This window comes from Ornithorhynchus anatinus, chromosome X1 (genome assembly GCF_004115215.2).
Source record: "Ornithorhynchus anatinus isolate Pmale09 chromosome X1, mOrnAna1.pri.v4, whole genome shotgun sequence".
NCBI classification, from domain to species: domain Eukaryota; kingdom Metazoa; phylum Chordata; class Mammalia; order Monotremata; family Ornithorhynchidae; genus Ornithorhynchus; species Ornithorhynchus anatinus.
In genome coordinates, this window is record NC_041749.1 from 49,783,859 (window position 1) to 49,794,792 (window position 10,934).

The 10,934-nt window shown below is 45.1% G+C and overlaps 1 protein-coding gene and 1 non-coding gene across 6 annotated transcripts in view; one reads left to right on the plus strand and one right to left on the minus strand.

The window, feature by feature from the left end:
* Positions 1–4,430, minus strand: part of CX1H3orf20 (chromosome X1 C3orf20 homolog) — an 84,195-nt gene extending 79,765 nt beyond the window's left edge. For 2 of the 5 annotated variants that reach the window (XM_029049877.2, XM_039910404.1), the window contains exons 1-3: positions 4,033–4,430; positions 2,250–2,378; positions 882–919 (exon numbers count right to left, since the gene is read on the minus strand). The gene's annotated coding sequence lies outside the window, so the exon portion shown is untranslated. Of the gene's footprint in view, positions 1–881; positions 920–1,618; positions 1,954–2,249; positions 2,379–4,032 lie in introns of those variants that run through there. The other 3 variants (XM_029049878.2, XM_039910402.1, XM_039910403.1) reach the window with 3 other exon arrangements.
* A 4,577-nt stretch (positions 4,431–9,007) lies between these two features.
* Positions 9,008–9,150, plus strand: LOC114807246. The gene has a single exon (XR_003755298.1). It is a non-coding gene; the product is annotated as a small nucleolar RNA SNORA7 (small nucleolar RNA).
* Positions 9,151–10,934: the final 1,784 nt, after the last annotated feature.

The window sequence follows — 10,934 nt, forward strand, 5'->3', positions numbered from 1 at the left end:
TACATAGGTCGCTTGCCTTCAGTAAGGCAGCCCCTATATTATCCTGGATAAAATTCTTAAAGATCTCACAAGAGAGGACATTCTTCATGGGGTTCTTGCCTCACCATTCAAGATGAGAAAGTTCTTTATTATGCCTTCCGGCTTCCATTTAAATTCTCACTTTATACAACCCACAATAGAGTTGGGAGACCGGCTAGAAAGGGTCTTTTAAGTGACAAGCCTTAACCCTTTTCAAAATCTGAGGGTGAAATCTCCCCTTAAATTTCTTCTTCCCTGGGTTAAAATAATCCCTATTCCTTCAGCCTTTTCTCATACATTCCATTTTCTAGACATAGAATATCTTTTATTGCTCTCATGGTTCATGCCCAGTTCTCTACAGCTCTTCAGTTTTAGCTGAAGCAATCTCCAAAACAGAGGACACCTAGCTCTGGAAGCCTGTTTTGAAGCATGAGTATCCTCATCACTACCATTCCTCACTGCCTATTACTGCCTTTAGGGCTTTGGGGGGTTTCTTTAATGGTATTTGCTAAGTGCTTACTATGAGTCAAACACTGTCCTAAGACCTAAGCTCTCAGGTTCCTTCCCTGCATGGGACTCACAATCTAAATCGGAGGGGGAACGAGTAATTAGTCCCCTTTTTACAGTTGTGGAAACTGAGGCCTAGAAGTGAAGTGACTTGTCCAAGTTCACACAGCAAGCAATTGGCAGAACCAGGAATAGAACCCAGGACCTCTGACTTCCAGGCCTGTGCTCTTTCCACTAGGCCATGCCACTTCATGTGCGGGTAGTGATCTCTCATTTTAAAAAGGATAAAGTGCTTTGAGGAAAGGAGGGACGTTTCAGATCTCCCAGTCCTGTGCAGATAGCCTGAGGAATCTGACCTTGGCTGCATGAAAGACTTGCTCCTCTTCACATCACACTGTAGATGACCAAAAAAAGAAAAAATACTAATCAGCATCAAGTGGAGCTGTGTGTAGTTGGAGTGAACCTAGCAGAAAGGTGTGAAATCAAAGTCTTGTTACTAGCCAGAGGATGAAAGTTTTTTTTTTTTAAAAAAAATTTTTCAGACCAAATTGGCAAAGTACATAAGTACTAAAGGTCAAAAGAAACAGAATCTAAATCTAGTCTGATAGAAATAGACATATCCAGTTGGTGGATCATTTACTCAAGTTCAGGGTTCAAAGGAAAGTCTCTAAGAAGCTAGTCCCCAAATGCTATACTAATCAGGTATGTGAAGTGTTGCTATTACTTACTTAGGTGACTGCACTGTAGGAGGAAGCAGCGTAGGAAGGTATAGAGATGACTGACCAAGAAATGAAGACCCCCCTACCCTGAGGGTCATTCTGTTGTGGGTTGGTTACCCACAGGCCAAAGGCCGGTTCAGGCTCCCATCCAACCTTGAGTGTGGGAGGGGGGTCAGTTGTGGAGGGGACCCCACCAGTTAGATTGATTTTTGGCTGCTGTTTCCTGAGTTTTCAGGCCTCTGTTTTCCAGACTCAGGGACCCAGTTCGATTCAGGACCCACCCTCCCTTCTCCCCGAAATGCTTCCCTGGGTCTGCAAAATGGGAGACCTAACCTCTAGGGTGGGGATTTGGGGGGAAGGGGAGTAGGACCCACCTGGTCGCCCCAAGGTCCTTTCGGTCAGTTCCAAGAGAATCCTGGGTCAGATTAGTCCTATCACAAACCGAGGGGGTTCAGGCAGAACCAGTTCTTCCCTAGGACTGCAGAGATGCTAAACAGTAGGGCAGTGATATTTCGCTTGTCTCCCCTCTGATACTGCTAGGCATCTCATCAAAATGCGATCCTTTGAAAGGCTGAAACTCAGAAGTTGGGAGGTCAAGTCACTTGACTAGTCGAGGTAGCAGTGGTGGGCCGTGGGGTGGGGTAGGCTGAATAGGATAGTGGGAGACAAATGCAAAGAGAGGATGGAGGCCACAAAGAGCAGAGTCTGCCTCATCTCTCCCCTCCACCAGTGTCTTTGTGACGTCAGTAATTCAATAGGAGGGGCTTGTTGCTTGGTGACATTCACCTGCCCCCATTAGTCAACTGATATTAATAGGACCAGATTTAGCACTTCCTTTAGAGATAACGGTCAAGGGCTTCCTGCAAAGAAACCAACAAACAACAGTCAAGCGTGTTTGTTACTGTGGCTGCAAATCCTAAAAAGTACTTTGGAGATAGCGGGTGGAAACCCTCTAGGTAAACTATAGGTTCAAAATTGGAATTAGGTTGAACATCCTAGGATTACCTGGTTGTTCTCGGGCTCTGGATTTTCTTTCTCTTCTTGGGCTCTGGATTTTCTCTCAGTAAAGATTTTCAGAGTTTTAGCCTGTCTTCCTTAGGGTGGAATTTCTAAAGCCAGGAGTGTGCGATGTAACTGAACGGAAATACATTATTTTTAAAAAAATTCAATAAAATGATCACCTAAATAGAATACCAAAGGTCAGAGTCCCCCAAACCAGGGATTTTGGGTAGCTTCTTTCCCCCCCCAGCCTCGGATAGTCGGTCAGTAACAAAAGCAGAAAGAGACCCTACTGAGACTCCACACTCAGGCCTGGCCAAATCCGGGTTCTAACTAATCCAGATTTTGTCATTTGTCTGCTGTGGGGCCTTAGACAACTTCTCCGAGCCTGTTTCAGTACCTGCTCTCCCTCCCCTTTAGACGGCAAGCCTCATGGGGCTAGGATCTGACTGTATTTTATCTACCCTAGTGTTTAGCATGGTGCTTGGCACACGGACAGCACTTAACAAATAGGACAATTATTATAAGCAGGGAAGAGGAGTCTGAGGAGGGTATGACCAGGAGAAAGGAGAGGGAGGCATTTGTAGAGGTGGGTGGGACAATGCAAATTACAGAGCTGAATATAATTTTTGTGCTTAATAGTATTCGTTTGCAATTTCAAGGCTATCTTGAGTGCAATACATTCCCCTCTCATTGGATATCAGGACTTTATTCCAGTTTGTGAAGTTACACTATAAACACAACTTCCTTCCTTAACTAGAAACACAACCAGGCACCTCCCTTAAAGTACAGGTTCAACTGCAGTCACTGATCAAGGCATGGTAGTTTGGGAGCAGGCTTAGGACAAACAAAAAGTTCAGATTCAGGAAAGACAGAAGACTTTAAAGCTTAAGCCAGTGCCCAGAGATGAAACACCATGGGATATACTCCAAAAGGAAACTGGTCTAAACAGTAAAATTAAAGAAAAAAAATCAATGGCATTTATTGAGTGCTTATTGTGTGCAGAGCACCTCACTAAGTGTTTGGGAGAGAACAACACAACAGTTGGTGAACACGATCTCTGCTCACAAGGAACTGAGTACAGTGCTCTGCACATAGTGAGTGCTCAATAAATACCATCGATTGAACGAAAAAAGCAACTTACAGACTAGAGGGGAAGACAGAAATTAAAATAAATCACAGATGGCTAAGTACTAAGTAAAGCAAACATCGAAGTGCTTTAAAAACCAGTCAAGGAAGAGTTCAGCATTTTGACAGAATACGATAGTCATTTAAAGGCTACAGCATTTAAATACAGTCATTTAAAGGGAAGGAGTCTGCTGAGATTGAAAGCAAACTTTGGTTAAACCATTTTACTGTAGAGAATAACTGCAGGAATGCTACCCTACATTTACATATATTGTAACCCAGCACATGGCCCAAATCTGCCTCGAGGTCAAAGATTCAGCCGTTTTTCCCAGCTGTCCACATAGATCAGCAAAATATTTCGAGGTACTCTACAGTACTATACTGAGGGAAAAGGAGGAAAAGGACTCCAGGCCAGTAGGGTACATGGCTGAATACATTTTTATGTTTGGATTCACAAATGCAATCTGGTCTCAGAAGCAGAAGGATCATTAGCTAATTTCCCTGATCTGATGGGTTACCCATTTGAAACCTATTTCAGATTTCAAAGCTGTTGAATAGTCATTTGAAAGCCTATGTGAATTTCACTTTGTAAATACTTCATTCCAATTTGCATTACACTAGGGAATTCTTAGATAGTAAACGATCCCCCATCATCACTTACCTTAGTCGTATCACACTTCTCACCTAGAATGCTGTTTTATACTTTACCAAGAGGACGACAGCACAAGCTTAGGTGAAAACTCCAGCGCTATGACGGAATCACTGAAAATAACCAACACTCACTATCATTCTGAATTCTAAATTCCATTCTACCATATATCATAACTGTATTGGACTATCATCAGCCAATGGAAAGAGACTAGTAAAAAATATCCATGCTTGTCATTAGCATATTTATGGACCAATTTCACTTGCGAATTTTAAAGTTAGTGCCTTGAAAATTGCGAGGAAGCTATAACAAGAACTATATTAATAACTTCTCAGAGTCTTTTTAAACAAAGTCATGGATTTATCCAAACCAAATCTGGGGAAGGGGATTCACCGTGAAACTAAGGCACTAATACACAGCTATTTTTTACTAGAACCTCTTCACTGCAAAGATTCACTCACTAGGCCAGACAGGCCATCGTTACCATCATTCTTACAATCTCTCATGAGTATTAGAACATTTAGGGAGACCCAGAGTGTTTAATCCTTTCATGAAAACAACTTTTTCCTGTTGATGGTGGGCTCTCCAAATGAGACCAATGGATGAACCTGTCCTGAGAATTTGGGATCAAGAACCTGAGTGGAGAAACTGATTCCAATGCTAATGGTTTGCTGCAGGGTGCCATTTGCACTGTCATCCCTGCCAGTCAGTGAAGTGCTCACCGAGGCATTTTTAGGGCCTGGATACACAGTGTCAATGAGAAGCAGCAGAGCCTAGGGGATATAGCGTGGGCCTGGGATCCGGAAGGACCTGGGTTAGAATCCCAAACTCTGCCACTTGTCAACTGTGTGACCTTGGGCAAGTCACTTCACTTCTCCGTGCCTCAGTTACCTCATCTGTAAAATAGTGATTAAGACTGTGAGCCCCATTTAGGACATGGACTGTGTCCAACTTGACGATCTTATCTACTCCAGAGCATAGTACAGTGTCTGGCACATAGAAAGCGCTTAAATACCATTAAAAAAAAAATGCTGTGCTGTGGTGCCGAGACCTGAAAGGTGACTGCCTCGGAAGCCATTATGGGTTTTGCCATTAGCCTATTTTTCAGGATACCTGCTCGACTTGCCTAGCTGATTCTTTGGTCAGAGACCTTCATCACTGATGATACAGCCGCAGTGAGCAGAACCGGAGACTCGAACCCAGCTCTCTCAATTCCCAGAGCTGTGAACTTTCCACTAGATCCATAAGAGGACAAGCCATTTTGTTACTGAAAAAGGCAGCATGATTTCAAGCCTTAAACAATGTGTAACCCAGCTGAAAACTAGGAATCAATTGCCAGAGACCTGCATGATGCACTGTAAGGAGAGGAGTAACTGTTTTCAAGCTGAAGCTTCATAAGGATTGTGAGACAAATCAATGGTATTTACTGAGCACTTACTGTATGCAGAGCACCATACCAAGTGCTTGGGAAAATACATTAGAAAAGAAAATTCCTGCCCACGAGGAATTTAAATCTACAGGGGGAGACAGCTGCAAGAAATAGTAGAGTATAAGGATATATACATAAGTGCTGTGGGGCTGGGCTACCAAAATGGTTAAGGAATACACAGCCAAGAACATAAGTAATGTAGAGGGAAGGGTGGATGGGGAAATCAGGATTTTGTCATGGAAGGCTCTTGGACATGTGTTCTTAGGAGAGTTTTGAAGGTAGGGAGAGAAATGGTTTGTCAGATATGGAGCAGGAGGGAGATCCAAGCCAGAGAGAGAACTTGGACAAGGGGGCGATGGTGAGGTAGATGAGATCGAGGTAGAGAGTAGGTTGGCGTTAGTGGAGTGAAGTGTGAGGATTAGGTTATAGTAGGAGATTAAAAAGGTACGATAGGAGGGGATGAGCTGATTGAATGTTTTAAAGGTGATGGTAACAGTTTTCTGTTTGATGTGGAGGTGGATGGGCAACTACTGGAGTTTTGATAAGTGGGGATATGTGAACTGAACAGTTTTTTTTGGTTTTTTTTTTTTTTTTTAGAAAACTGACCTGAGCAGGCAAGTGAAGGTTTGGGCTGGTGAGGAGACAGGAGATGGGGAGGTCAGCGAGGAGGCTGTGGACAGAACAGTCAGAGCCATGGGTCTCACATTGGCCTTTATAGCTACACATGTACCCATAGGTCAATTTCACCATCAACAGTATCTCCTTCAAGTACAATGGACAACTATATAAGCATATATATATATATATATATATATATATATATATAAAATACCCTTGAAAGAAAAAAGTTACACAAATGCAAATGTACGCATAATCTGACAACAAAAGTATGTAATCATAGAGCTTCAGGTGCTTGGATGGACAATGTGAAAACTCGAATGCCATCTACTGGACATCTATATTAAGACCAAATTTACATGCCAGCAAAACACGGACAACAATCTCCCTTTGTAAATGATAAGCCTAAGCCCAAACATGAAGATTTTGGGAAAAAAAACCTGCTCCAAAAAATTGATTAAAGTGCAGTGTCACTTGCACCCTCATCCCTGTCACTTTCCAGAAAGAGGAATGAGCAAGTAGGCAAGTAGAGTAGCAACACACAGAGATGGGCCTACTAGATTCTTGGTTTTGACCTACAAAATGTCCAAAGTGACTGCAAGATAGGACCAAAGTTGAACCTTTAGTTTTGTTTCCAATCATTGGTATTTATTGAGAGTTACTACGTGTAGAAATAGTGTTTGGGAGAGAACAACAGAATTGGTATACATGATTTCTACTCTCAAGTATTCTCTCTCTACTCTCTCTTACCATTTTCAATCCTCTTTCTGATGGTGCCCGGCCTTTACTTGGGCTATTTAGCTTAAAATAATTGGACCAATTATTTTAAAGAACAGTAAACAATAACTATTGTATTGTACTTTCCCAAGTGCTTAGTACAGTGCTCGGTGCACAATAATAATATTTGCAGTATTTGTGAAGCACTTACTATGTGCTAGGCACTCTAAGTGCTGAGGTAGATATGAGATAGAGTTGAACACAGTCTTTATCCTAACATAGGACTCACAATCTTAATCCCCATTTTACAGATGAGGTAAGTGAGGGCCAGTGAAGTGACTTGCCCAGGGTCACACTGGAGACAAGTGATGGAGCTGGGATTAGAACCCTGGTCCTCTGCTTCTAGTGCTTGGAACAGTGCTTGGCACATAGTAAGCGCTTAACAATTACGGTCATTATTCTTCTTCTTCCCATTCATTCATTCAATAGTATTTATTGAGCGCTTACTACGTGCAGAGCACTGTACTAAGCACTTGGAATGAACAAGTCGGCAACAGATAGAGACGGTCCCTGCCGTTTGACGGGCTTACAGTCTAATCGGGGGAGACGGACAGACGAGAACAATGGCAATAAATAGAGTCGAGGGGAAGAACATCTCGTAAAAACAATGGCAACTAAATAGAATCAAGGTGATGTACATTTCATTAACAAAATAAATAGGGTAATGGAAATATATACAGTTGAGCGGACGAGTACAGTGCTGAGCGGATGGGAAGGGAGAGGGGGAAGAGCAGAGGGAAAGGGGTAAAAGAGGGTTTAGCTGCGGAGAGGTGAATGGGGGGTGGTAGAGGGAGTAGAGGGAGAAGAGGAGCTCAGTCTGGGAACACCTCTTGGAGGAGGTGAGTTTTAAGTAGGGTTTTGAAGAGGGGAAGAGAATCAGTTTGGCGGAGGTGAGGAGGGAGGGCGTTCCAGGACCGCGGGAGGACGTGGCCCGGGGGTCGACGGCGGGATAGGCGAGACCGAGGGATGGTGAGGAGGTGGGCAGCAGAGGAGCGGAGCGTGCGGGGTGGGCGGTAGAAAGAGAGAAGGGAGGAGAGGTAGGAAGGGGCAAGGTGATGTAGAGCCTTGAAGCTAGAGTGAGGAGTTTTTGTTTGGAGCGGAGGTTGATAGGCAACCACTGGAGTTAAGAAGGGGAGTGACATGCCCAGATCGTTTCTGCAGGAAGATGAGCCGGGCAGAGGAGTGAAGAATAGACTGGAGCGGGGTGAGAGAGGAGGAAGGGAGGTGAGAGAGAAGGCTGACACAGTAGTCTAGCCGGGATATAACGAGAGCCCGTAGCAGTAAGGTAGCCGTTTGGGTGGAGAGGAAAGGGCGGATCTTGGCGATATTGTAAAGGTGAAACCGGCAGGTCTCGGTAACGGATAGGATGTGTGGGGTGAATGAGAGAGACGAGTCAAGGATGACACCGAGATCGCGGGCCTGAGAGACGGGAAGGATGGTCGTGCCATCCACGGTGATAGAGAAGTCTGGGAGAGGACCGGGTTTGGGAGGGAAGATGAGGAGCTCAGTCTTGCTCATATTGAGTTTTAGGTGGCGAGCCGACATCCAGGTGGAGATGTCCTGGAGGCAGGAGGAGATGCGAGCCTGAAGGGAGGGGGAGAGGACAGGGGCGGAGATGTAGATCTGCGTGTCATCTGCGTAAAGATGGTAGTCAAAGCCGTGAGAGTGAATGAGTTCACCGAGGGAGTGAGTGTAAATGGAGAACAGAAGAGGGCCAAGAACTGACCCTTGAGGAACTCCAACAGTTAAAGGATGGGAGGGGGAGGAGGCGCCAGCGAAGGAGACCGAGAATGACTGGCCCCATGCTTTTTCCACTAGGCCACTCTACTTCTTAAGTGCTAAATAAATGCTACTGATTGACTCCAAGATCTCTTTCCTAAATTGAAAATAATACATCAGAAACCATCATGTAGTTATTTGGATTTTAATAGCTGATGCTGTGCAAAGCACTATAATAGAGCAGGCAGTTGGGTTTTTCTATGGTATTTAAGCGCTTACTATGTGTCAAATACTGTTCTAAGTGCTGAGGTAGGATCAAGTTAATCAGGTGGGACATAGTCCCTGCTCTGCATGGGGCTCACAGCCTACAGTGGAATTGCATTGAGAGTTGCTTTAGTTTTGACCACTCTGTCAGCTACGTTTTGGGACTCCTACCTCCTGGGTCACCTCTCAAGGTCGCATCTAGAGAGTTACCAGTATTCTACCAGTCTCGGCTACAGGAGGGAGAGTCAAGCAGAGGCCTATCCATTCTATTCCACTCCTAGCTTGGCAAATGGCTAGTGAGTGGAAGGCAGTCTGCCACAAGTCAAAACTCACCTGTGCTGGGGAGCAGCGGCAGGGGAGAGACTTATTCATTCACTCAATAGTATTTATAGTATTATAAATTTAGTATTTACTGTACTAAGCGCTTGGAATGTACAAATCGGCAACAGATACAGTCCCTGCCCATTGATGGGCTTACAGTCTAATCGGGGGAGACAGACAAAAACAATAGCAAATGTATTGCTAATTATTATTATTAAATTCTATTTAAGAATCAAGGGGATGTACATCTCATTAAAACAATAGCAATAGAATCAAGGTGATGTACATCTCATTAACAAAATAAATAGGGTAATAAAAAATAAATATAATTGAGCAGTGGAGCACAGTGCTGAGGGGAGGGGGAGAGGGGGAGGAGCAGAGGGAAAGTGGGGGAAAAGGAGGCTTAGCTGAGGGGAGGTGAAGGGGGGTAGAGGGGCAGCAGAGGGAGCAGAGGGAAAAGGGGAAGCTCAGTCTGGGAAGGCCTCTTGGAGGAGGTGACTCTAAGTAGGGCTTTGAAGAGGGGAAGAGAATTAGTTTGGCGGAGGTGAGGAGGGAGGGCATTCCAGGACAGCGGGAGGACGTGGGCCAGGGGTCCGATGGCGGGATAGGCGAGAACAGGGGACGGTGGGGAGGTGGGCTGCAGAGGAGCAGAGTGTGCGGGGTGGGGAGTAGATAGGAGGGGGCAAGGTGATGGAGAGCCTTGAAGCCTAGAGTGAGAAGTTTTTGTTTCATGCGGAGATTGACAGGCATAAAAACTGGAGGTTTTTATGAAGGGGCGTGACATGCCCAGAGCGTTTTTGCAGGAAGATGAGCCGGGCAGCAGAATGAAGAATAGACTGGAGCGGGGAAAGACAGGAGGAAGGGAAGATTGGAGAGAAGGCTGACAATCCAGCCAGGATATTATGAGAACCTGTACCAGTAAGACAGCCGTTTGGGTGGAGAGGAAAGGGCGGATCTTGGCAATATTATAAAGGTGAGACCGGCAGGTCTTGGTGACGGGTTTGATGTGTGGGGTGAATGAGAGAGCCGAGTCAAAGATGACACCGAGGTTGCGGGCTTGAGAGACGGGAAGGGTGGTGGTACCATCCCAGTGATAGGAAAGTCAGGAAGAGGACAGGGCTTGGGAGGGAAGGAGAAGGGCGAAGACTCAAGTTTACTGTGCGGAAGGAGGCCATGGTAAACCACTTGACTATTTTTACCATGAAAACTCTATGGATACACTACCAGAACGATTGCAGATGGAGAGCGGGGCGTTCTGGCAGAGATGTGTCCATGGTGTCGTTATGGGTCGGAAACAACTCGACAGCGTAAGACAAGACCTACTGGGTCTCTCCACCTAGCCAAACAACCCAGATGGTTCTTCAGTCAGAAACCATAACTTCATAGCATAGCTCCAATTGGCATTTCTCTCCTTGCAGAGCTAGAACTAGGAACCAATTAACTTGATTAATGTTCGTCTCCCCTTCTAGACCATAAGCTCATTATGTGCAGGGAATGCACCTGCTAATTCTGTTGTACTCTCCAAGTGCTTACTACAGTGCTCTGCACATAGAAAGTGCTCAATAAATACCACTGATTGATCAAGTCCCAGGGCCATGCTCTTTCCAATGGACCAACAACAGGGTAACACCCATAAGTACCTCGTTCACACACACACACACACACACACTTTCATAAGTGATCTCACCCAGAACCTTTGGTGGTTGTGGCCAGGGTGGGAACGCCAGCTTTTTTGGCCTCCTAAAGCCACAGGCTAACACCCAAGGGCTGTGGTGCTCAGTGCAGC